Below are 25,170 nucleotides of genomic sequence, written 5' to 3' on the forward strand. Positions count from 1 at the left end.
TTTCAGTATCATTATGAACTCACGGATTAAACATATTAGGTGTGTTTCAATCCAATACAGTGATCATCCTTATTGATTCTCAAATTGATTCATGTTTTGCCAGTGGGAGTTTTCAGGTGGGCGCTTCAGTCCTTATGACTTAACCTTATGAGTCATTGAGAGCTTCCTTCCTATATGGCATGAAAAGATGTTCCAGGCTTACCTTGTGCATTTTTTTGCACCAGATTTGGAATCAGCCATTTCTTCAAGCATCCCTAATTCTTGTTTTCTTTTTCTTTTTTTGAGACAGGGTCTCACTTTGTTGCCCAGGCTGGAGTATAGTGGTGGCTCACTGTAGCCTCTGCCTCCCCAGCTCAAGTGTTCCTCCCACACAGCTGAACCACAGGTGCACACCACTATGCCCCGCTAATTTTTTTGTATTTTTGGTAGAGATGGGGTTTCACCATGTTGCCCAGGCTAGCCTTGAACTCCTGTGCTCAAGGGATCCTCCTGCCTTGGCCTCCCAAAGTGCTGGGATTGCAGGTGTGAGCCACCGCACCTGGCTTCCCTGATTCTTTTTAATGGAAAATATTTTAAGACCTTGATCTCTGCAGTTCCTAGGGCACCTCACCATTTGGAATCCAGTTTAAAAGTATTGATCTTGGCTGGGCACAGTGGCTTATTCCTGTAACCCCAGCATTTTGGGAGGACGAGATGGGTGGATCACGAGGTCAGGAGATTGAGACCATCCTGGCCAATATGGTGAAACTCCATCTCTACTAAAAATACCAAAATTAGTTGGGCATAGCGGCATGTGCCTGTAATCCCAGTTACTTGGGAAGCTGAGGCAGGAGAACTGCTTGAACCAGAGAGGCGGAGGATGCAGTGAACCAAGATTGCGCCACTGCGATAAAGAGTGAAGTCAGACTATTGCCTTCTCAGAATTTCAACATCAACAAAGTAGACTACTGACAAGGAGGCAGAGGTACACAGATCTTCAGTCTTATGACACTAAGCAGAACAAAGTGGTCCATGGCATCATTACTTACCCTTTTCTCACATTCCTTCCATAACTTATTTTTGGATCAAAACTAGTCATGGTATTCTAATAACAGAGATTTCCTACATTACTGCACAGCATGGTTTTATGTTTATTTAGCCATCCCAGGAGAACAATTGTTTGATTAACTATTTTACAACTGTAGTGATTACACTATGGATTCACAGCTAGCATGCAGTCAACCTTAACTCTGAGAGGACCTCTTCCTACTTTTGATATGCACAGCTCTTTGGTTATTCCTCTCCAGGTAGCACCCTCCAGCAGAATCACATTCTGAAGTATGGTAATGAGTACATAATTTTCTTACTCTAAATCCTCAGTGGGAATGCTTTTAAGAAGTTGGTGAGTACTAAGAACTATAAGGGTGTCTCTTCTGTACATAGTCCATTAAAATATCAATACAATTGTTTGACACAAAAAGAAAATTGTTCACCAACATGCCTGTAGTCTCTGCTACTCAGGAGACTGCGGCAGGAGGACTGTATGAGCCCAGGAGTTCAGGGCTGTAGTGCACTATGATCGCACCTGTAAACAGCCACTGCACTATAGTCTGGGCGACACTGTGAGACCCCATCTCTTAAAAAAAAGTGTTCATTCACAATAACAAAGATCAGAGATAAAGGAGAAAAAATAACTGAAAACAAATAAATTTAGGCTAATGAAGTTTCACAATATTAAAAAAAGGAACAATTTCTGGGTACAATGAGCACTCAGAAACCAAAAAAATAAACCTATGAATTAGAGTGACCACAAAAATCACAAGTTCAATCTGGAAAACGATTAAAATTTTCTCCTACATATATGAAAGAAGCTATCATGCCATTACAAAAGCATATAAATAAGCAGGCCAGGAGCGGTGGCTCATGCCTATAATCCCAGCACTTTGGGAGGCTAAGGCGGGAGAATGGCTTGAGCCCAGGAGTTTGAGACAAGCCTGGGCAACATAGGGAGATCCTGTCTTTAGCCAGGCACGGTGGCACACACCTACAGTCCCAGCTACTCAGGGAGGCTGAGGCGGGAGGATCCCTTGAGCCCAGGAGTTTGAGGCTGCAGCGAGTAATTCTGTGTCACTGCTCCAACCTGGGTGACAGTGAGACCCTGTGTTTAAAAAAAGTCACAGGAAATGTAAGCTTCAAGCATTACCTTTAAAACTGGCTATTAAGAATTTTTCGGCTGGGCACGGTGGCTCAAGCCTGTAATCCCTCGCCGAGACGGGCGGATCACGAGGTCAGGAGATCAAGACCATCCTGGCTAACACGGTGAAACTCCGTCTCTACCAAAAAATACAAAAAATGGCCGGGCGCGGTGGCTCAAGCCTGTAATCCCAGCACTTTGGGAGGCCGAGACGGGCGGATCACGAGGTCAGGAGATCGAGACCATCCTGGCTAACACCGTGAAACCCCGTCTCTACTAAAAATACAAAAAACTAGCCGGGCGAGGTGGCGGGCGCCTGTAGTCCCAGCTACTCCGGAGGCTGAGGCAGGAGAATGGCATAAACCCAGGAGGCGGAGCTTGCAGTGAGCTGAGATCCGGCCACTGCACTCCAGCCTGGGCGCCAGAGCAAGACTCTGTCTCAAAAAAAAAAAAAAAAAAAAAAAAGAATTTTTCAAGTAGGCTGGGCACAGTGGCTCAGCCTGGGCAACAAAGTAAGACCTGTCTCTACAAAAAATACAAAAATTAGCTGGATGAGGTGGCACGTGCCTGTAGTCCCAGTTACTCAGGAGGCTGAGGTGGGAAGGATCATTTGAGCCCGGGAGGTCGAGGTTTCACTGAGCCATGATCACCCCACTGCACTCCAGCCTGGGCAACAGAGACCCTGTCTCAAAAATAAAAAAAGAATAAAAGTAAACACAATAAACCTTTAAAAAGAGAGAGAGAGAGAGAGAGAGAGAGACATGGGATGGAGAAAAACATAGTGAAAAAAAAGAGTGCCTTTTCTTTGAAATAAGTGACACTAAAGTTACTGGTTAGGGATCTATCAAAATTAAGACTAGGTCAAACCTGACTTTTTATTCATTTTGTTGTCAGAGATGGCTATTTCAGTCTATCAAGGGATAGACTGCCAAAAAGACTACTCTAAGACATTCAGTGCCAAGTAACATTTAGATGTTTCTGTTTCCAGTCTTCTGCTAAAAGTGGAGATTTTAGGGGGTGGTTCCTGAAAAACAGAGCGTCGCTCTGTAAACCTCACTCAGTGACTGTTCAAAGGGGAGGAGTTACTTTCCCTGGGGCAAAGGTGGTGAGTCTAACTAAGAAAAATTAAAAAATCTAATTTTTGTATTTTTTGAAGTTGAGGTATTTATGAACCTCAACTTCATCTTAACTGGGGAACTAGGGCAAGCAACTTTCTGTTCTCTGATAAAATTAAACATCAAACACAATTTCTAAACAAAGAAAGATTTTTGACAGAATTTTATGTCATATGTTCTCTTCGTTCATTGTTTCTCAAACTTCTTGATTCATATATATAGAATCATACAGTATGTATTATCAATGCATTTTTGAAAAGGCATCTAATAAAACTCAAACCATGTCTAACAAACACATTAAAACACAAAATTACAAGTATTTAAAATCTGGAACCAACAAATACCATATATTTTACACTAGGGGTGAATCCATTAAAAACAACAGCAAAAACAATGTTGTTCTCTCATTTTCACTCCTATATTGGATGCTCTTGCCAATGCAAAAATATTCAAAAAAGAAAATACTAGAAGAGATGAGATTATCATTACATGTAGACAACCTGATTATATACCAAACCAATCCAAAGAAAATCAGTCATAACAATAGATAATTAGAACTTCAGAAAAGTGGTTAAAGATAAATATAGCTATAAATGTAGGATAAATGTAGGGTAAAACTTCAGACCCTTCATAGTTTTTGACTTAATAGATGCACACAGAGAGAGAGAGAGAAAACAGATGGAAAATATGAGAAGTCAAGAGACATGGAAGACAGAGTAAGAAAGTCTAACATAAATCTAGCCAGGGTTCCAGAAAGAAGAGAAAATAGGGAAGAATTAATATTTGAAAAGATAACAGCTGGGACTTTTCCAGGACTAATTAAAGACACTAACCTTCAGATTTGAGAAAGCCAAAAAATTCCAAGCAGAGATAAAAAGAAATCCACATCAAAATATATCACTGTGTACCATATGGACAAAAAATTGATTTCTCTTTAGCAAAAATGAAAATCTAAAGACAGTGGAATGATAACTTCAAAGTGCTGATAGAAAATAACCCAGAATTATTTTCCCAGAAAAAATATCCTTTACAAATCAAGGGCAGTGAATTGTACACTAGGTTTTTAAAGGTGAATTTCATGGTATATGAATTATATCTCAATAAAGTTGTTATTTTTAAAAAGTAGCTATAATAACAGCAACAGGTAAGTGTTGGCAATGATGTGGGGAAATCAGAACCCTCATACACTGCTGGTAGGATTCTAAAATGGCACAGCGACTTTGGAAAACAGTCAGGAAGTACCTCAAAAAGCAAAACGTAGTCACCATGTGTACTAGTCTATTTTCATACTGCTATGAAGAAATACTGAGAGTGGGTAATTTATAAAGAAAAAGAAGTTTAATGGACTCCGTTCCACATGGCGGGGGAGGCCTCACCATCATGGCAGAAGGCAAAGGAGGGGCAAAGGCACATCTTACATGGTGGCAGGCAAGAAAGTGTGTGCAGGGGAACTGCCCTTTATAAAACTACCAGCTCTCGTGAGACTTATTCACTCTCACAAGAACAGCACGGGAAAAACCCATGTTCAATTACCTCCCACGAGGTCCTTCCCATGACACATGGGGATTATGGGAGTCATAATTCAAGATGAGATTTCAGTGGGGACACAGGCAAACCGTATCACCACGTAACCCAGCAATTTCACCCCTAGCTATATATGCGTGAAGAGTGAAAAATGGGTATTCAAAATAAGTACTTGTACACAAATGTTTACAGGAGCATTATTCACAATAGCCAAGTTCAGAAACCACTCAAATGTCCATCAAGTGATGAATGGATAAATAAAATGTGTATATCAACAAAATATTATTTGGCCATATAAAAAATATAGTACTGATAAATGCTACAATAATGATGAGCCTTGAAACCATTATGTTAAGTGAAAGAATCCAGTCACAAAAGATGAAATAGTATATTATTCCATTTATATGAAATGTATAAGAATAGGCATATCCATGGATACAGTGTAGATTAGTGATTGCCTAAGGTTGGGAAAGATGAGAGGATTTGGGGATGATGGCAAGGGGTATGCAAGTTTCTCTGTGGGCTGACGAAAATGTTCTAACATTGATTGTGGTGATGGCTGCATAACTGAATATACTCAAAGCCATTGGATTGTACAGTTTATGGGTGAATTTTATATGTGTAATGTACTTCAATAGACCTGTCATTCAGGTCGGCCACAGTAGCTCATGCCTGTAATCCCAGCCCTTTGGGAGGCTGAGGTGGGGGGATCGCTTGAGCCCAGGAGTTGGAGAGCAGCCTGGGCAACATGGTGAAACCCCTCATCTACCAAAAATACAAAAGATTAGCCAGGAATGATGGTGCATGCCTATTGTCCCAGCTACTTGGGAAGCTGAGGTAGGAGAACAGCTCAATCAGGAGGTCAAGGCTGCAGTGAGCTGTGATTGCACCACTACACTCTAGCCTGGGCAACAGAGCAAGACCCTGTCTCAAAAAAATCACAAATACTAATTTAAAAACAATACAGCTGTTATTTAAAAAGCAACAAGAAATAAAGACACTTCCAGATTATCAAAAAAACAAGTTTGTCATCAGCTGACTCATACAGTATGGGAATCATACTATATTCACACTGTAAGTGGAATCACACAGTATATGCCTTTTTGGGACTGGCTTATTTCACTCAGCACAATGTCCTCAAGCTTCATCTGTGTTATGAGACATGTGTCAGAATTTCCTTCCTTTTTTGTGCAGTGGCAAGATCAGAGCTCGCTGCAGCCTCAAACTCCTGAGCTCTAATGATCCTCCTACCTCTGCCTCCAGAGTAGCTGGGATTACAGGTGTGAGTCACCATGAGAGGCTCCTTCCTTTTTTATTATTATTATTTTTTGAGGTGGAGTCTTGCTCTATTGCCCAGGCTGGAGTGCAGTGGCGCAATCTCGGCTCACTGCCACCTCCGCCTCCCAGGTTCAAGTGATTCTCCTGCCTGAGCCTCCTGAATAGCTGGGATTACAAGTGCCCGCCATCAAGCCCAGATAATTTTTGTTTTGTATTTTTAGTAGAGACAGGGTTTCACCATGTTGGCCAGGCTGGTCTTGAACTTGTGACCTCGTGATCCACCTGTCTCGGCCTCCCAAAGTGCTGGGATTACAAGTGTGAGCCACTGTGCCTGGCTGCTCCTTCCTTTTTAAGGCTGAATAATATCTAACTGTAGATACATACCACATTTGCTTATCCATTCAAGGACATTAGAGTTGCTTCCACCTTTTAGCTATTGTGAATAATGCTGTTATGAACATGGGTGTACAAATATATTTTTGAGAATTGCTGAATCATATGGTAATTTATTTTTAATTTTTAAGGAACCACCATACTGTTTTCCACAGTGGTTGCACCACTTCACATTGCTATAAATAATGCACAGGGCTTCCCATTTTTCCACATCCTAATTTCTCCACATCCTCAGCAACACTTGTTATTTTCTGGTTTTGTTGTTTTGTTTTGTAACAGGCATTCTAACAGGTGTGAGGTCTTATCTCCTGGATTTGATTTGCCTTTCTCTAATGATTAGTGATAATGGGCATCATTTGCTTATTGGTCATTTGTATATCTTCTTTGGGGAAGTGTCTATTCAAATCCTTTCTCCATTTTCTAAATGGGTTATTTGTCAAGCTGTATGAGTTGTTTTTTTTTTTTTGTTTTTTTTTTTTTTTTTTTTTTGGAGACAGGGTCTCACTCTGTCACCCAGGCTGGAGTGCACCAGCTAATAGCTGCCTTGACCTCCTGGGCTCAAGTGATCCTCCCACCTCAGCCTCCTGAGTAGCTGGGACCACAGCAGTGTACCACCACACCTGGCAAATTTTTAAGTTTTTTGTACAGACAGGGTTTCACTATGTTGCTTAGGCTGGTCTCCAACTTCTAGGCTCAAGAAATTCTCCTGTCTTGGCAGCCTCCCAAAGTGCTGAGGAGGAATTCTTAATATATTCTGGGTATTAACCCTTTATCAAATATATCATTAATTGGAAGAGTTTGAGGAAAACTGGGGTTAATTCTTCTTTAAATATTGGTTAGAAATGACCAGTGAGGCCATCTGGCCCTGAGCTTTTCTTTGTTGGGTGATTCCTGATTACTAACTGAATCTCCTTACTAGTTATAGGTCTGTTCAGATTTTCTGTTTCTTCATGATTCTGTCTTGGTGGTTATGTATTTTGAGGAATTTATCCATTTCTTTTATGTTATCAAATTTGTTGGCATATATTTGCTCACAGTATTCTCTTATAAATCTTTTTACTTCTGTAAATCAGTTATAATGTCCCCGTGTTCACTTCTGATTTCAGTAATTTTTCTTATTTTTTCTTAGTCCATCTGGCTAAAGTTTTATCAATTTTTTTATCACTTCAAAGAATCAATTCTGTTTTGTCAATTTCTCTGCTGCTTTTCTATTCTTGTTTTGTTTATCTCTGCCCTAATATTTATTATTTTCTTGTTTCTGCTAGCTTTGGGTTTGGTTTGTTCTTTTTACAGTTCCTTTAAGTGTAAAGTTAAGTTGTTGATTTCGGATCTTTCTTTTTTAATGTAAGCATTTGTAGCTATAAATTTCCTTCCTAGTACTGCTTTCAGTGTATTCCATGAGTTTTGGCATGTTGTGTTTTCGTTTTCATTTGTCTCAAGATATACTCTAATGTCTCTTGTTTTCTTCTTTAACCCATTGGTTCCTCTGCCCTTCCCATCAGGCACTTTCTTACTACCTGGCACAACATTCATGGTCTTCCTATACTTTCCCTGCTTCAGCCATAGAATCACCATTTCCCCAAATAGCCTTCATTTATTTTAATGAGGAAAAATATTTAAAATCTAAGACCTGGCCATTAGATATGATCTGCTACTTGCATATCATTGCTCCTAGGCCCTTTTAGTAGACAGATCTAGGAAATATAAACACTTCTATCTATTTCTGTATCTACATCTATACATCCATTGATGTATCCATCTATCTTAAAACTCATAGAAAAAAACCCATCATATATTTATTCATTTATTTAATCTGAAACTACAGGAAGTAATTTCAAATTGCTACACTCCTGTCACTAAAAAAACAAACCTAGGCCGGGCGCGGTGGCTCAAGCCTGTAATCCCAGCACTTTGGGAGGCCGAGACGGGCGGATCACGAGGTCAGGAGATCAGGACCATCCTGGCTAACCCGGTGACACCCCGTCTCTACTAAAAAATACAAAAAACTAGCCGGGCGAGGTGGCGAGCGCCTGTAGTCCCAGCTACTCGGGAGGGTGAGGCAGGAGAATGGCGTAAACCTGGCAGGCGGAGCTTGCAGTGAGCTGAGATCCGGCTACTGCACTCCAGCCTGGGCGACAGAGCGAGACTCCGTCTCAAAACAAAACAAAACAAAACAAAAAACAAAACAAAACAAACCTACTAAAAAGAGTTCAAAATGCAGTTGCATTTCTTTCTTTAGATTAAGGGCACATAATTAAAGTACTATATTCAAAAGTTACTTGATTGGTCATCCCCACCTCACCTTCAGGGTGATTACATTCATCATTTGAAATAGATTAGTTTGTGTTGGTACTGTTCTTGTGGATTTGATTTTTGAATATATAAAACATTTACATAGTTCTAAAAGTTACAACTACATAAAAGACTGTTTTTCCCACAGAGAAGTGTTCTTCCCACTCCATCCTTTGCCATCTACCTCCTGTGGGTTTTCGATTTCAATAATTTCTGATTTATCTTTCCTGTTTTTCTTTTTGCAAAATAAGCAGATATTAGTCTCTTTCCCTTCTTTCTTACATAAAAAATAGCACACTGTATGTACACTTTCCATTCATATGTTAGAAATCACTCTATAACCATTTGTAAAGATTTTCCTCATTTTTCTTTACAGCTGTACAGGACTCCATTGTGTAGATATTTATCAACAAATTTCCTGTATGGACATTTGAAGTATTCTCCGATATTTTACAATTACAAATAATGCTGCAACAAATAACTTTGTGCATTCATATTTCCCTACTGTTGAAAACGTAAGGCCAGGCATGGTGGCTCACACCTGTCATCCCAGCAATTTGGAAGGCAGCAACGGGATTGCTTGAGTCCAGGAGTTCAAGACCAGCCTGGGCAACATAGTGAGACTCTGTCTCTATAAAAAATTTTTTTAAATTAGTAAGGCATGATGGCATGCACTTGTGGTCCCAGTTACTCCAGAGGCCAAGGTGGAATCAATTGAGCCTGGGAGTCTGAGACTACAGTGAGCCAAGATCACATTACTGCATTTCAGTTTGGGTAACAGAGCAAGACCCTGTCTCAAAAAAAAAAAAAAAAAAAAGAAAAGAAAAGAAAGAAAGAAAGAAAAGAAAATGTATCTTTAGGGAATATTCCTACATGTGGAATGGCTGGGTCAAAGGGCAAATGCATGTGTATCTGCTGGACTGCCAAATTCTCCCTCAAAGGGGGTTTTACAAGTTTGCATTCCTCACAGCCTCACCAATGGGGCTTCTTGTGAAGCTTTCTAATTAGTGCAGAGCTGATAGGTGAGAAGTGGTATTTCAGTGCAGCTTTAAATTTATACTACCTATTTTAGGTGAAATTGAATATTTTCTTCATATATTTAATAGAGACACTTTATTCTATTTTTAAATATTTTTAAAAAATTGTATCTGCTCATGTATTCTGCCTTTTTAATCCAATTTTGGTATTTTTTTCTCTCAATTTAGACTAGGGATAGTAGGTCTTTAAAACGTATTTTGCAAATATTTTTTCCTAGTTTCTCATCTATCTTTTAAATTTGCTTATGGTGTTTTTCATTTTTGTAATCAAGAATTTGCTTCTCAATGTAGCCAATTTATCCCCCCTCTTTTATTGCCTTTCCCCACATTCAGGTTATAGAAAACTCATCTATGTATTCTTCTAGTAGGTAATTTTTAAAAAATTAGATTTCTGGTTCATTTGGAGTTTATTCCTGTATCTGATATAAAGTATAGATATAATTTTGTTTTTTCAAGTGGCTAACAAGTTGTCCCAGCACTATTTATTAAAAAGTCCATCTCTGCCCTAATAATTTCAGAACCACCTTTATCATACACTAAATTTATGTGTTTAGGAGACTACTTCTTGACTTCTATTCTATACCATTGGTCTATACCACAATATTTTCATGATAGAAGCTTTGCAATATGTTACAATATCTGGAAGTCCACTTTCTCTTTGTAGTTCTTCTGTTTTCCTAGCTATTCTTGTATGTTTATTTTTCTATATGAACTTTAGAATCAACTTGTCTAGTGCCAGAAAAAAACCCTGTTGATATTTATATTGAGATTGCATTAAATTTATATATTAACTTAGGTATAACTGGCACTTTTATGTTGTTGTTGTCCTATCCTAGAATAAATGATTCTTTTCATTTGTTTAAGGCTACTTTTGTTATTCAGAAGTGTTTTAAAGGTTTCTTCACCTAGGTTTTACATGTTTTTAATCTTCTAAATACTTTCTCTTTTTCTTGTTGCTGTAAATGGGATTTTACCCTCCATTATATATTCAAACTTGTTATCTGTCTATATGAAGACCACTGATTTTTGCATATTCTTATAAAATTCCTTTTTTGTTTTAGTTTCATTATTGATTTTCTGCAGTATTCCAGATACACTACCATATAACCTGCAAGTAGGGACAATATTACTTTCTATTTTCCAAATCTTGTGCCTCTAATTGATTTATCTAACTGCACTGCCTAAGCCCCCAGTACAAGGTTAAATACAAGTGGAGTTGGTATCTCTGCCTTTTTCTCAATCTTAGTAAAAATGCCTCCAGTATTTTCCTATTAGATAAAATACAAGATTTAGGAATAAAGTGTCTCTGTCTGTCTCTCTCTCTTCTCTCTCTCTCTCCCTCCCTCTCCCTCTCCCTTTCTCTGTGTATGTGGTGTGTGTGTGTGTGTGTGTGTGTGTGTGTGTGTGTGTGTGTGAGCAAGCGAATACCATCATTAAGAAGTATTGATTGGCCAGGTATGGTGGCTCACATCTGTAATCCCAGCACTTTGGGAGGCCAAGGTGGGCAGATCACCTGAGGTTGGGAGTTTGAGACCAGCCTGGCCAAGATGGTGAAACCCCATTTCTACTAAAAATACAAAAATTAGCCAGGAGTGGTGGTGGGCGCCTGTAATCCCAGCTACTTGGGAGGTTAAGGCAGGAGAATGGCTTGAACCTGGGAGGTGGAGGTTGCAGTGAGCTGAGGTCATGCTACTGCACTTCAGCCTGGGCGACAGGGTGAGACTCTGTCTCAAAAAAAAAAAAAAAAAAAAAAAAGAAGTATTGATTATAATATAATTTCTTAAGAGTTTTTTTTTCTTTCTTAAGTTTTTACTATATATTGGTGTTGAATCTTGTCAAAGGTTTTTCAGCATATATAAAAGTAAATATATGAGTGTTCTCCGTAGGCTAAATATGGTGAATTACATTGATGATTCTAATGTTACACCATCTTTGCATTCCTGGTATACATCTTGGTGATGAGCTAATATTTTTGTAATAGAGTGTTGGATTGTGTTCTGTTTGGTGGTATTTTATTTAGAACTTTTACATAATTTTTATATATAATATACTAATATCCATCTGTAATTTTCTTTGTGCTACCTTTTTTTTTTTTTTTTTGAGACGGAGTCTCGCTCTGTCGCCCAGGCTGGATGGAGCGCAGTGGTGCGATCTCCATTTACTGCAAGCTCCACCTCCCGAGTTCACGCCATTCTCCTCCTCAGCCCCCAGAGTAGCCGGGACTACAGGCGCCCGCCACCGCGCCCGGCTAATTTTTGTATTTTCAGTAGAGCGGGGTTTCACCGTGTTAGGCAGGGTGGTCTCGATCTCTTGACCTCATGATCCGCCCGTCTCGGCCTCCCAAAGTGCTGGGATTACAGGTGTGAGCCACCGCGCCCGGCCCTTTAATTTGTATGTTAAATATTTGTTTTATACTTGCTTCATAAAAACTGATATAAAATAATTATGCTGTGTAAAAGAAGAGATAACAAAAGAATATATACTGTATTATTACATTTATTAAAAGTCCAAGAACATGCTAATTATTCTACAGTGACAGAAACCAGGTAAGTGGTTGTCTGGCAAGAAGAGAGAAAGAAGGTAGAATTAAATGGGCATCAGAAAGCTTTTGAGAGTGATGGATATGTTCATTAACTGGATTATGGTGATGATGTATGTATGTCAAAACTGCACAAATTATATACTTTAAATGTGTGCAGTCTATATCAATAAAACTACTTTTAAAAAAAAGAGGGTCTAAGAACTAAAAAGTGTTTTAAGATGTTTTACTTTATTTCACTTTAGCCCTTCAACAACTGGAGACAGACAATTAAATCAGCATTTACAATACCAAGCCATTTAGAAAATAAATAATTTGGAAGTTTTCCTTCTTTTCTATGTTCTAAAACAATTTATTTAGCATTAGGATTATTTGAACTCCATAAATGTAGCAGAATTTTCCTGTTAAACCATTTGGACTTCATGTTTTTTATTTTTCAGTGAGATAGTTATTTCGTAACTTCAAAAACTTATTCAATGGAAATTGTGCTATTTAACTTCCAATATCTACTTGAGTCAATTTTGGTAAACTATATTGTCACACATAATTATCCATTTCATTTTAGTTTTCAAATTTGTTTACGTAAAGGTATGTAAATTAATCGTTATAAAAACTACCCTTTGTCAATGGTTATTTACCGCTTATCATTTGTTATTCTGTATATTTGTAATTTCTATTAGGTTAATTTATTTGCTTCATTAAACACTTCAAGATACGCATCTTTTCTTTTTTTTTTTTGAGACAGAGTCTCGCTCTGTTGCCCAGGCTGGAGTGCGGTGGCACGATCTCGGCTCACTGCAAACTCTGCCTTCCAGATTCAAGCAATTCTCCTGCCTCAGCCTCCTAAGTAGCTGGGATTACAGGCGCATGCCACCATGCCCGGCTAAGTTTTTGTATTTAGTAGAGATGGGGTTTCACCATGTTAGACAGAATGGTCTTGATCTCCTGACCTCATGATCTGCCTGCTTCGGCCTCCCAAAGTGTTGGGATTACTGGCGTGAGCTATGGCGCTCAGCCAAGATAAAAATCTTAATTTTTGATTGGCCGGGCACAGTGGCTCAAATCTGTAATCCCAGCACTTTGGGAGGCCGAGACGGGCGGATCACAAGGTCAGGAGATCGAGACCATCCTGGCTAATACGGTGAAACCCCGTCTCTACTAAAAAATACAAAAAACTAGCCAGGCGAGGTGGCGGGCGCCTGTAGTCTCAGCTACTCGGGAGGCTGATGCAGGAGAATGGTGGGAACCCGGGAGGCGGAGCTTGCAGTGAGCTGAGATCCGGCAACTGCACTCCAGCCTGGGCGACAGAGCGAGACCCCGTCTCAAAAAACAAAAAAAAACTTAATTTTTGAATCAGATGTTTTTCTGTTCTCTTACTAATTTCTCTTTTTATCTTTATTATTTATTCTCTTGTGCTTTCCTTTGATTTACTTGTTTTTCTTTTTCTAACTTTCTAAGTTTGGAATTTACTTATTTCCCTTTCTTCATTTATAATATGTACTGAAGATTATAAATTTTCCCCTGATTAGTGCCTTACCTTTTTTTTAAGAATCTGATATGCTGTGTTTTCATTTCGTTAAGTTTCAGAAATCCTTTATTTCAGTTTCTATTTTCCAATAGTTGTTTTCAGTTTTCCAGATGGAAGGGCCTTTCTGCTTTTTTATAAATTTCATTTTTAATTTCTAGTTTTGTTGCATGGTGATCATAATTATAATATTTCTACTTTATGAAATTACTAATGTCTTCCTTGTGACCTAATATATGAACTATTTTTATGAATGTAAATTGTTTGCTTGGGAAGATGATATACTACACTAATTCTTCAACTTTTCTGTAGGGTTTTTTTTCCTGTAGATTTTTAAAACTTCAAAATAAATGAGATCTAGAAAATCCCTTTGCATTGAAAATAAAGAAATATACTTGTGAATAAGCCATCGGTCAAGTAAGATATCATAATGAGTATTCAAATATATTTTTAACTGAATAATGTAAGTCTACACATAAAAATACGTAACATGCAACTAAAGAAGTAGTTACAAGAAAATGGATGATCCAGGCCGGGCGCAGTGGCTCACACCTATAATCCCAGCACTTTGGGAGGCCGAGACGGGCGGATCACGAGGTCAAGAGATCGAGACCATCCTGGCTAACACGGGAAAACCCCGTCTGTACTAAAAATACAAAAAAATTAGCCGGGCGTGGTGGCGGGCGCCTGTAGTCCCAGCTACTCGGGAAGCCGAGGCAGGAGAATGGCGTGAACCCGGGAGGCGGAGCTTGCAGTGAGCCAAGATCCGGCTATTGCACTCCAGCTTGGGCGACAGAATGAGGCTCCGTCTCAAAAAAAAAAAAAAAAAAAGAAAAAGAAAATGGATGATCCTAATTACTAGAAAAGAAACTGAAAAAATAAGCCTGATGAAAATAGAAAGGAGGAAGTTGTAAAGATAAGAGGCTCAGGCGCAGTGGCTCATGCCTGTAATCCCAGCACTTTGGGAGGCCAAGGCAGGTGGATCGCTTGAGCCCAGGAGTTCAAGACCAGCCTTGGCAAAATGGTGAAACCCCATCTCTACCAAAAATACAAAAATTAGCCAGTTTCATAAACTGGTCTCAAAATAAATAAATAAATAGATTTTTAAAAAATTTAAGAGTGAAAAATAATAGATATAGAATAGAGAGGATCAATAAACCAAGTTTGTTCTGTGAAAAGACATAAAAAGAAGAGACTGAGCTCGAGCCCGGAGTCGCTTGGGGAGGGCACCAGGTCACTGCAGCCAAGAGCGGTCCGGAAGAGAGAGGAGGCACTGCCTCCACTACAGCAACTGCATCCACGATGCAGAGCATCAAGTGCGTGGTGGTGGGTGATGGAGCTGTGGGCAAGACGTGCCTGCTCATCTGCTACACAACTAACGCTTTCCCCAAAGAGTACATCCCCACCGTGTTCGACAATTACAGCGCGCAGAGCGCAGTTGACAAGCGCACAGTGAACCTGAACCTGTGGGACCGCCGCCACACTCTCCTACCCTCAGACCAACGTCTTCGTCATCTGTTTCTCCATTGCCAGTCCGCCTTCCCATGAGAAGGTGCGGCACAAGTGGCTTCCAGAGGTGTGCCACCACTGCCCTGATGTACCCATCCTGCTGGTGGGCACCAAGAAGGACCTGAGAGCCCAGCCTTACACCCTACGGCGCCTCAAGGAGCAGGGCCAGGCACCCATCACACCGCAGCAGGGCCAGGTACTGGTCAAGCAGATCCACGCTGTGCGCTACCTTGAATGCTCAGCCCTGCAACAGGATGGTGTCAAGGAAGTGCTCGCCGAGGCTGTCCCGGCTGTGCTCAACCCCACGCCGATCAAGTGTGGGCGGTCCTGCGTCCTCTTGTGACCCTGGCACTTGGCTTGGAGGCTGCCCCTGCCCTCCCCCACCAGTTGCACCTTGGTGCCTTGTCCACCCCAGCTGTGCCTTAAGGACTAATTCTGGCAGCCCTTTCCAGGGGGCTCCCTGAATGCTTTTTTCTCTGAGCGCCTTTTTCCCTTAAGGAGGCCTGCAGAGAAAGGAGCTTTGGGCTCTGCCCCCCTCTGGTTGGGAACACTGGGTATTCTCAGGAACTCATCCAAGCCAAGGTTGGACCCCTCCCCAAGAGGCCAACCCAGTGCCGCCTCCCATTTTCCGCTGCTGACCAGTTCATCCAGCTTTCCACACAGTTGTTGCTTGCCTATTGTGGTGCCTCCTCAGGTTAGGGGCTCTCAGCCATCTCTAACCTCTGCCCTGGCTGCTCTTGGAATTGCACCCCCAAGATGCTCTCTCCCTTCTCCAATGAGGGAGCCACAGAATCCTGAGAAGGTGAATGTGCCCTAACCTGCTCCTCTGTGCCCAGGCCTTATGCATTTGCTGACTGACTCAGCCCCCATGCTTCTGGGGGCCTTTCCTACCCCCATCAGCATCAATAAAACCTCCTGTCTCCAGTGGAAAAAAAAAAAGAAGAGATTGAAAGATGAGATTTAACTACCTATGCCATAGACATTAAAAGATAACATTAGGCTGTTATGAACAACTTTGCATCAATACATTTTAAAATTTAGATGAGATGGACACATTCCTTAAAAATTACCTTATCAAAACTCACTCAAAAATAAACAGAAAACCTAATAGCCTTATAGCCATTAAAGAAGTCCTATTGATGGTCAAAAATCCACCTACAAAGCATCAAGACCAGAGAGTGTCGCAGGTGAGTTCTTCTGAGCACTTATAGCAGTAAAATACTCCAATTTTACATAAACTATTCCAAAATACAGAAAGAAACAACTCCCCAACTCATTCTATGAGGCCAGCATAACTCTGATACTGAGTCCTGCAAGGACAGCTCATCAGTGAAAAATTCCAGGCTAATTCTTATCCATAAATGTAGACGCAAAAGTCCCAAACAATATGTTAGCAAAATAAATCTAGCCATGTATAAAATAAACCAAGAGCCATGGGCATGGTGACTCACACCTGTAATCCCAGCACTTTTGGAGGCCGAGGCAGGAGGATTGCTTGAGCTCAGGATTTTGAGACCAGACTGGGCAGTGTGATTAAATCTCATCTCTACAAAAATTTATAAAAATTAACTGGGCATGGTGACACTTGCCTATAGTCCCAGCTACTTGGGAGGCTGAGATGGGAGGATGACTTGGGAGATCGCAGCTGCAGTGAGCTTAAGTCACGCCACTGCATTCCAGCCTGGGTAACAGTGAGACCCTGTCTAAAAAGATAAATAAATAAATAAAATAAAAAATACCAAGACTAAGTTGTGTTGCCTCAAAAATGACTCAGAAGTGGTTGAACATTTAAAAATGAATTGATATAACTCACCACAACATTAAAGCTGAACAATCATATCATTGTCTCAAGAAGTCCAGAATAAGCATATGATAAGATCAAACATCCATTCACAGTGAAATCTATTCACAATGAAAACTCTTATCATGCCAGGTGTGGTGGCTCATGCCTGTAATCCCAGCACTTTGGGAGGCTGAGATGGGCAAATCACGAGGTCAGGAGTTCGAGACCAGTCTGGCCAATATGGTGAAACCCCCGTCTCTACCTAAAATACAAAAATTAGCTGGGCACAGTGGCGCAGCCTCTAGTCTTAGCTACTTGGGAGGCTGAGACAAGAGAATCACTTGAACCCAGGAGGCGGAGGTGGCAGTGGGCTGAGATTGTGCCACAGCACTCCAGCCTGGGTGACAGAGCAAGACTCCATCTCAAAAAAAAAACAAAAAACAAAAAAAACACAACTCTTATCAAACAGGAATAGAAAGGAACTTCTACAACCTCACAGAGAGAATACAGTAAGGTGAAATGTAGGAAGCTTTTCTTTTTAGATCAGGGACAATTCCAGAATGCCACTATTACCACTTTTACCTGATATACACTGGAAGTACAAGCCAGAGCAGTAGAGCATGAACAATAAATAAAAGGCATGTTAACTGGAAAGATGTAAAATCATTAATATTCACAAAGGCTATAATTTTGTGTGTGGAACATCTAAAAGACTCTTCAGATTAAATTATTAAAATTCTTGGCCAGAAGCGGTGGCTCAAGCCTGTAATCCCAGCACTTTGGGAGGCCAAGGTGGGTGGATCATGAGGTCAGTAGTTCGAGATAAGCCTGGTCCCATAGTGAAACCCCATCTCTACTAAAAACACATACACAAAAAAAAACTTAGGTGGGCATGATGGCGCATGCCTGTAGTCCCAGCTACTTGGGAGGTTGAGGCAGGAGAATCGCTTGAACCCGGGAGGCGGAAGTTGCAATGAGCCAAGATAATGCCACTGCACTCCAGCCTGGGCGATATAGCAAGACTCTGTCTCAAAAAAAAAAAAAATCTTAAGTGAGTGCAGGAGGCAGAATAATGTGACCACCACCACTATTCCCGTCTCCCACACCCATCCAAAGATGTCTATATCCTGATCCTTGGATGTTGTGAATATGCTTGGTTACATGACAAAGGTGAATTACTGTCATATGGAATTAAGACTGCTCATAAGCTGACCTTAAAATAGGAAGATTATCCTGGACTAACCAGATGGACCCAATGTAATCACAAGTGTCTTTTTAAGTGGAAGACAAAATAAGATGACAGATCAGAAAGATGGCAACTTGAGGAGGACTCAAAGTTGCTGGCTTTGATAATGGAGGAGGAAAGCCAGGAGTCAAGGAATACGAATAGTCTCTAAAAGCTGAAAAGGGGAAGGAAATGGATTCTGCCCTTGAGCCTCCAGAAAGGAACTCAGCCTGCCAACACCTTGACTTTAGCCCAATGAAACCCATTCAGACTTCTGAACTACACAACTGTAAGATAATAAATCTATGTTGTTGTTGTTTTTATTTATCTTATTTATTTTGAAACTGAGTTTCACTCTTGTTGCCCAGGCTGGAGTACAGTGGCACGATCTCGGCAAACTGCAACCTCCGTCTCCTGTGCTCAAGCGATTCTCCTGCATCAGCCTCCTGAACAGCTGGGATTACAAGCGCGCACCACCATGCCTGGCTCATTTTGTATTTTTAGTAGGGATGGAGTTTCGCCATGTTGGCCAGGCTAGTCTCAAACTCCTGACCTCAGGTGATCTGCCTGCCTCAGCCTCTCAAAGTGCTGGGATTACAGGCATGAGCCACCTTGTGTTGTTATTTTTAAATAGAGACGGTGACTCACTGTGTTGCCCAGGCCGGTCTCGAACTTCTGGGCTCCAGTGATACTCCCACCTTGGCCTCCCAAAGTGCTGGGATTACAGGCATGAGCCAATGTTCCCAGCCTCTATGTTGTTTTAAGCCACTAAGTTTATGGTAATTTATCACAGCAGCTGTAGAAAACTAATACAGTGAGTTTAGGAAGACTGCTGGAGACAAGGTCAATATACAAAAATAAATTGTTTTTCTATAACACCAATAAACAAAAAATAAAATGTCAGAAAACTTATTTACGATGACATCAAAAATTTAAATACCCAGCCGGGTGTGGTGGCTCATGCCTGTAATCTCAGCATTTTGGGAGGCCAAAGTGGGTGGGTCATTTGAGGTCAGGAGTTTGAGACCAGCCTGGCCAACATGGTAAACCCTGTCTCTACTACAAACACAAAAATTAGGCCAGGCGCGGTGGCTCAAGCCTGTAATCCCAGCACTTTGGGAGGCCGAGACGGGCGGATCACGAGGTCAGGAGATCGAGACCATCCTGGCTAACACAGTGAAACCCCGTCTCTACTAAAAATACAAAAACTTAGCCGGGCGAGGTGGCAGGCGCCTGTAGTCCCAGCTACTCGGGAGGCTGAGGCAGGAGAATGGCGTAAACCTGGGAGGCGGAGCTTGCAGTGAGCTGAGATCCGGCCACTGCACTCCAGACTGGGTGACAGAGCAAGACTCCGTCTCAAAAAAAAAAAAAAAAAAAAACACACAAAAATTAGCTGAGCGTGGTGGCAGTAGTGGCACATGCCTGTAATCCCAGCTACCCGGGAGGCTGAGGCAGGAGAATCACTTGAGCCTGGAAGGTGGTGGTTGCAGTGAGCTGAGATCACGCCACTGCACTTCAGTCCGGGCGACAAAGTGAGACACTGTCTCAAAAAACAAAAAAAATTTTTTTAAATATTATATACCCAAAAATACATCTAACAAATTATGTCCATGATATCTATTCAGAAAATTGGGCTGGGCACAGTGGCTCATGCCTATAATCCCAGCACTTTGGGAGGCCAAGGTGGGAGGATCACTAGAGTCCAGGAGTTTGAGAGCAGCCTGGGCAACACAGCAAAACCCTGTCTCTACAAAAATACAAAAATTTGTTTGTCATGGTGGCATGTGCCTATGGTCCTAGCTACTTAGGAGGCTGAGGTGGAAGGATCACCTGAGCCTAGGAGGTCGAGGCTCCAGTAAGCTATGATTGCACCACTTACTCTAGCCTAGGAGAGACAGCAAGACCCTGTCTCAAAGAAAAGAAAAGAAAATTGTAAGTTGTTAAGAGAAGTCAAGGAGGGAGGAAACAATCATATGAACCATATTCACATTGGAAGACAATATTGAGATGCTAATTCTCCCCAAATTCATCTATAACTTAATGCATTTCTAATCCAAATTCCAGCTTTTTTTTTCCTAGAGGAACTTAATAGCTAAGTTCAATACTTTGCTAGAAGAACTCATGGGACTCAGCGTACAGTTGTACTCACAGCTAACATTTATTATATCATAAACACTTTAAGGATACACAGCCAGATCAGCAAGGGAAAAAAAACACATCAGGTAGTGTCTGTAGGAATTCATGTGCAGGCTTCCCATGCTCTCCAACTCTTGAGAAAGTGCACGCTCTCTCAGTGAAAATGCAGCTATGCGTGTGCACTGTTTCTGCCCCAAAGAAGCTGGGTAGAGACTCTGAATCTAGGGGTTTTATTGAGGACTGGTCACTTAGGCACCTTCCTCCCACCAAAATTTCAGACTCCCACAAGGAAAACAGGTATTAGCAGCTACAGTGGGCAAAACAACCTGATCAGTGTAGGAAAGGGTTCGAAAGCCAAGTTCCCAGACACAGCCAGGGACCAATTGTGCAAGCAGGCTTTTCTGAAGGTACCAGTTTCAGGCCTACTATATTAGCTCATTCATGTACAAGTTATGTCTATGAAATATAACATACAACAATTCACAATAAAAGATGTTAAAAAAAAATAGTGCAAATCAAAAACACAATTAGGGCCAGGCACAGTGGCTCATGCGTTGAATCCTAGCACTTCAGGAGGCTGAGGCAGGAGGACTGCTTGAGACCAGGAGTTCAGGACCAGCCTGGGCAACACAGCAAGACTCTGTCTCTACAAAAAATTTTAGAAATTAAAAAAACAAAAAACAAACAAACAAACCACAATGAAGTCTCATCCTACCCCAGTTAAAATAGCTATTATCAAAAAGACAGAAAATAACAGATGCTGGTGAGGATGCAGAGAAAAGAGAACTCTTACACTTCCACTGCTGGTGGGAATATAAACTAGTACAGCCACTATGGAGAATAGTATGGAAGTTCCTCAAATAACTACAAATAGACCTACCATATGATGCAGTGATCCCACTACTGAGCACTTATCCAAAGGAAAAGATGTCAGTATATCAAAGAGACATTTGCACCCCCATGCTTACTGCAGCACTATTCACAATAGCCAAGATATGGAATCAACCAAGGTGTTCAACAAGCGCTGAATGAATTAAAAAAAAAAAAAAATAGTACATATACACAACGGAATACTATTCAGCCATAAAAAAGAATAAAATCCTGTTATTCACAGCAATATGGAACCTGAAGACATTATTTTAGGTGGAATAAAGAGCAGAAAGTTAAACACCACATGTTCTCACTCATATGTGGAACCTAAAAATTGTTGCTCTCATAGAAGTAAAATGTAGAACAGAGGGCACTAGAAGCTGGGAAGGGTAGAGGGAAAGGCATAGGGGGAGACTTGTTAAAGAATACAAAATTGGTTGGGTGTGGTGGCTCATGCCTGTAATCCCAGCACTTTGGGAGGCCAAGGTGGGTGGATGATCTGAAGTCAGGAGTTCGAGACCAGCCTGACCAACATGGAGAAACCCTGTCTCTACTAAAAATGCAAAATTAGCCAGGGGTGGTGGCACATGCCTATAATCCCAGCTACTGGGGAGGCTGAGGCAGGAGAATTGCTTGAACCCAGGAGGCAGAGGTTGCAGTGAGCCGAGAACGCACCATTGCACTCCAGTCTGGGCAACAAGAGTGAAACTCCGTCTCAAAAAAAAAAAAAAATACAAAATTACAGCTAGATGGGAAGAATAAGTTCTGGTGTTCTGTAGCACTACAGGATGACAGTTAACAATAATGTACTACACAGTTTCAAATAGCTAGGAGGAGGATATTGAATGCTCCCAACACAAAGAAATGATAAATGTTTTAAGATGACAGATATGCTAATTACCCTGATCTGATCATTATACAGTATATGTATCAAAATATCACTATGAACCCCATAAATTATTGGGGTACAATTATGTCAATTTAAAGAAATGTAAAAATGAAAAAAATCACTGACTAAAATTATGTTAAATCCATTTAAAAAGCCAAAGTAGAAGATATTTGCTATACATATGTGTATGTATGTACATATAAAAATGTAGATAACTATATATAAATATGTTTATACTACATAAAACAAAGACAACTCAATAGAGAAGACAGAAAACTTAAAAAGGGACTGTAAAAAAGAGGAAATAGCCCATAAACACATCAAGGTACTCATCTTCACTAACAATCAGAGAAATTAAAGCTACCAGAAAAATACTACTATACGTGAATATACCAGATTGGAAAATAAAAATATATATAATATAAAGCATTAGCCAGCATGCAGAGCAATGGAAAATCTAACACACTGGTAGGAGTGCAAGCACTTTTGAAAACAATTTAGTATTACATAGTAAGGTAAAACATACACACTCTTTGACCTATCAGTTTGTAATTAATTCAATAAAAACTTCCTCTAGGGGCCGGGCATGGTGGCTTACGCCTGTAATCCCAGCACTTAGGGAGGCCGAGGCAGGGAGATCACCTGAGGTCAGGAGTTCCAGACCATCCTGGCCAGCATGGCAAAACCCTATCTCTACTAAAAATACAAAAATTAGCCAGGCATGATGGTGCACGCCTATAATCCCAGCTACTCAGGAAGCTGAGACATGAGAATCTCTTGAACCCAGCAGGTAGAGGTTGCAGTGAGCCAAGATCACACCACTGCACTCCAGCCTGGGTGACAGAGTGAGACTCCTTCTCAAAAAACAAAACAAAACTTCCTCTGTGGAGGACAAAGGGGCTGGAGAGTGACTTAATCACCAATGGCCAATTATTTAATCAGTCATGTCTAGGTAAGGAGGCCTACATAAAAATCCAGAAGGCTAGGGCTTAGGGAGCTTCTGGGTTGGTGAGAACATGTAGAGATGGTGGGAGGCTGGTGTGCCTGGGGAAGGCATGGAAGTGCCACACCCCTTCCCACATACCTTGTCCTGTGTATTTCTTGCAGCTGGCTGCTTCTGAGTTGTTTATAATAAGCTGATAATCTAGTAAGGAAACTGTTCTGTGAGCTGAATGTGGAGGACTTACCACTTGTGATTGTAGTGTGAAGTGAGGGGTCTGGAATGGGGGTGGACAGGGAGGAGTTAACATATGGGGTCTGCACTAACTCCTGGCAGTTAGAGTCAGAACTGAGCTAAATGTAGGACACCCAGTGTCTGCTAAAGAACTGAACTATTGTGGGGGAAAAAACACCACACATTTGGTGACAGAAGTGAAGAATTATTATATGGGTACAGAGTACAGAGGAAATGGAGTTTTCTTTACAGTGGTATACACATAAAATGAAATATTCAGCCTTTAAAAAGAAACAAATCGACTAGATGCAGTGGCTCATGCTTGAATTCCAGCACTTTGGGAGGCCAAGGCAGGAGTATTGCTTGAGCCCAGGAGTTCAAGACCAGCCTAGGCAATATAGCGAGACCCAGAATCTACAAAAAACAAAAAAGTTAGCCAGGCATGGTGGTGCACTCCTGTAGTCTCACCTTCTTGGGAGGCTGAGGCAGAAGGATCACTTGAGCCCAGGAGTTCAAGGCTGCAGTGAGCTATGATCATTCTACTGCACTCCACCCTGTATAGCTGAGCAAGACCCTGTCTGAAAAATAATAAAATACAATTAAATTAAATAATAAATTTAAAAAAAAATCCTGCAACATGAGATGGACCTTGAAGCCATTATGCAAAGTGAAATAAACCAGTCACAGGACAAATACTGCAAGATTCCACTGCAATGAGGTATCTAAAATAGGCAAACTCATAGAAGCAAGGAGGGGCACAGTGGTCACCAGCGTAGGGGCTTTCAGGAAATGGGAAGTTGTTAATCAAAAAGTATAAAGTTTCAGTAATGCATTCTAGAGATCTGCCATACAACACTGTGGCTATGTGGTACTATACATGTAAAACTCTGTTAAGAGGTTAAGAAAAACAATTACAAATTTTTTTAGAGACAAGGTATCGCTCTGTCACCCAGGCTAGAGTGCAGTGGCAAAATTATAGTTCACTGCAGCCTCCAACTCCTAGGCTCAAGTGATTCTCCTGTCTCAGCCTCTGGAGAATCTGGAACTACAGGTGCATGCCATAATGCTCGACAAATTTTTTTAAACTTTTTGTAGAGATAAGTCTCCTGTCGTTGCCAGGCTGGTCTTGAACTCCCGGCCTCAAGAGATCTTTCTTCCTCAGCCTCCCAAAGTGCTGGGGTTACAGAAGTGAGCTACCATCCCAGCCAAAATTACTATTAAAAAAAAAAAAGAAAAGAAAAACTATATCTACAACATGGAAGAATCTCACAAACATAATGATGCAAACTAGAAAGACTCAGTAGAATACATATAGTATCATCCCATTTATAGAGCTCAAAACCATGCAAAACTGAACTGTATTATTTACAGATGCATAGATCAGGGCAAACTACGAAGACAAGAAAAGCATTATCATAAAAATTGGGACAATAGGGCCTGGCGCGGTGGCTCATGCCTGTAATTCCACTACTTTGGGAGGCTGAGGCGGGCGGATTACCAAAGGTCAGGAGTTTGAGACCAGCCTGGCCAACAGGGTGTAACCCCGTCTCTACTAAAAATAGAAAAAATTAGCCGGGTATGGTGGTAGGCGCCTGTAATCCAAGCTACTCAGGAGGCTGAGGCAGAAGAATCACTTGAACCCAGGAGGTGAAGGTTGCAGTGAGCCAAGATCATGCCACTGCACTCCAGCCTGGGCAACAGGAGCAAA

The 25,170-nt window shown here is 41.0% G+C and overlaps 1 protein-coding gene and 1 pseudogene across 3 annotated transcripts in view; one reads left to right on the forward strand and one right to left on the reverse strand.

The window, feature by feature from the left end:
- Positions 1-25,170, reverse strand: part of LOC105488293 (BLM RecQ like helicase) — a 107,545-nt gene that overhangs the window by 78,134 nt on the left and 4,241 nt on the right. Inside the window, exon 2 of one of the 3 annotated variants that reach the window (XM_071100661.1) lies at positions 23,931-24,040. The exons of the other annotated variants lie outside the window; for them this stretch is intronic. The gene's annotated coding sequence lies outside the window, so the exon portion shown is untranslated. The remainder of the gene's footprint in view (positions 1-23,930; positions 24,041-25,170) is intronic. 3 annotated transcript variants of the gene reach the window in all.
- LOC105488291 (rho-related GTP-binding protein RhoG-like) lies at positions 15,101-15,845 on the forward strand (annotated as a pseudogene).

The sequence above is a fragment of the Macaca nemestrina genome, chromosome 7, assembly GCF_043159975.1.
Source record: "Macaca nemestrina isolate mMacNem1 chromosome 7, mMacNem.hap1, whole genome shotgun sequence".
In the NCBI taxonomy this organism is placed as follows: Eukaryota; Metazoa; Chordata; class Mammalia; order Primates; family Cercopithecidae; genus Macaca; species Macaca nemestrina.